Here is a 2,712-nt window from a genome sequence, read left to right on the forward strand (position 1 = left end):
GAAGGTGCTACACGCTCTGCCCGTTTAACATCCTTTGCTGGTGGAAATAGCCCTATTCCCAACCCCTAAGAATCTACCCCATGAACAATTTACATGAACACTGCTTTATCCCCCTTGTTACCTCAGACCATTAATATCAAATAGTGAAGTCTCGGTCTCGAGAGCAGTTGGAGAGGAGCAGTGACAAGCAGCACTTACTTACTCATTCCACAGCAATAGCTGGATCTGGAGGAGGATGTTTGTCAGCATCACCTTACTCACGTGTGCTAAGCCAGAATAAGTGCCCTTGTCTGCAAGACTGGACGTGAATCTTTCGCACACTCCCCTTCTAAGTGTCTGTCTGTCTGTGGGATGTTAAAAACAGACCATGGTATGTGTCCAACAGGCTCCAGCCACTACTGACTGATCTGGTAGCATTTACCTGGAATATTTTTTTAAAAGGCGTGTTTTACAAAGTCTTTCACTGCATCAAGTTTTGTGGGTATTGGATATCTGACTGTCACCAAAGAGATGGCTAATTAATTACCATTCTGTCATTTATTTCTGATTACTTTTACCAATAAACAGGGAAAATAATATTCCAGCCCTAAATTATGACTAGTTGAACACAGAAACACCCTGCACACAAAGGCAAATACTCCCCTAGAAGCTAACAGAGCCACTCTCCTGTTGCAGGGCATAGCAGGGGGTCCTGGGCCAGAGGTGGATGCAGCCATGGCGGTGGTGGTGGGACGGAGGGTGAGGGTTGCTGCACAACAGCACGGTCTCTCCCTGCAAAAATGAATGGCAACGGTGATGCTGAGCCATCCACAGGGAGCCACAACTCCACTACCCACCAGCAAATCCCTTCCCACCCCAAACAGCTTACAGACAAGGGGTTGGGCAGAGCAGGAAATGGCTGAAACAAAATTGTCTGATTTAAGTGATAATTGGAGGTAAGGTGGTGTATGTCTCACTGTCTCACAATTCTAAAAATGGTTTTAATGATATTACAAAGCAACGTGTATGGATACAGGAGTGAGATGGAACATTTGTATTACGTATTTTACTGAGAGGCTTATTTTCTTTGGACAAGAGATATAAACTGTGCTCCTTACAATTTCTGGGCAGGACAGATCTTATGGTGTTTTTTAAAAGAAGTAGAGGTGTTAACATTTATATCCCAGCCAAAATCCTTGCAATTTCATTTTCCCAAGTGCTCCTGAAGTTCTAGTTACACCTTCATCCCCACTTCCTGCCTGCAACCGGTGTTGGGAGCCACCTAAGCCACCATCATATTCCAGCTTGGATGCATTTCAGTTGTCATCTAGGTGATTATTCTACTCTAACGGTATAGTTTGGAAAGCACTTTAGGTCTCATAGAATGAAAGGTGCCTTAGAAAATAAAGGTTTTCTTTGTTTATTCACTGTGATGTCTTGAGAATAGTTGCAAGTGAAACAGAAGCTTGAAAAAGGCTGCATTCAATTGCCACAATGCCAATAAAATAACTTTATTAAGAGATTAAGAACATTCCTCCCTGCTAACGTTCCCTCACATTGATGCAGAACCATCTTGAGTCAGCCTCCAAACTATGCCTTGCAAAACAGAATCACTTTTCCATAAATCACATTACAACATCCAGAATCAGCCTCCAAGGCTTTGGGAATGAGAAGAATGCCATCCACCTCAGTTATTACTAGACTTGTTTGTTCTTCTGCTGCTTCTTTCCTCCCCTCTCTCCCTTTCCAGGTCTCCTTTTAGAACCAGGAGCTCTGGTCCCCATGCGTGTGGAGCCAGTTTAAAATAGCAATCTATTTGACAGACAGGTGCAAGAAATTACTAGCACAGCTTTTTTTTTATGGATCTGAGGTGATAAGCCCGAAGTTATTTTGACAGCTTGTACTATTTAGGTGAAGCTAAAGTGTTTGTGTTCTGAACACTAGAAATGCTTACTTTAATGTAGACTATGTTTTGGGAAAGAGAGTTTTCCACCGGTTGAGGGACGTACAGCTCTCATTTGGGTTCTAAGCGTTCCTCTGCCCTCTCGTGGCACAAATCAGAAGTGTTCAAGTATTTAGGTCCTTGCACTAACGGAGATAATCAGCCCTTGCCATGTCCATACTCTCTAGGTGGAGACCCTGAGACGCGTACCGGTGCCGCTCCTGCAGGGAGAGGGAAGCAGGACGATGAAGCTCAGGCAGTTTCACTACGCTGTGCCTGGCCAGCGCCCGCTGACGGTACCGGCCTGCGGCGGCTCGTCGAGGCCCGGCTGTACACCACAGGGCCAGAAGCACGGGTTAACTGAAACAACGAGCGTCAGCGCGGCCGAGGCCCCGCAGGCCCAGGGCTCACTGCAGCGTGTAGAGCCCCCACGCTGGGCGGGCAGGCCCAAGAGCGCTTCAGCACTGGGGCCCGACGCGGGGCACCGGCGAGCAGGGGCGGGCCTGAGCAGCTGCCCGGGGTAACGGCGGCGCGGCGGGGAAGGCAGCGGAACGACGCCCGGATGTGTCCGTTGCCTGCCAGGAGTCGACATGGCTTCCGGGCGGGCCCGGGAGGGGGCGGAGCGAGCGGCCTCGCGAGAGCCCCGCCGCCTCTCGCGCGGCTTGGGCAGCGCGCGGTTTTTGGTCTCGCGAGGCGGGCGGGCGGGCGGCGCGCGGTGAGGCAGCGAGCGCGGGAGTTCGGCAGGGCGCGCCGGACGGTGGTGGCTGCGCGTGCCGCAACCGCCTCGCGCC

The sequence above is a fragment of the Gymnogyps californianus genome, chromosome 6, assembly GCF_018139145.2.
Source record: "Gymnogyps californianus isolate 813 chromosome 6, ASM1813914v2, whole genome shotgun sequence".
NCBI lineage: Eukaryota > Metazoa > Chordata > Aves > Accipitriformes > Cathartidae > Gymnogyps > Gymnogyps californianus.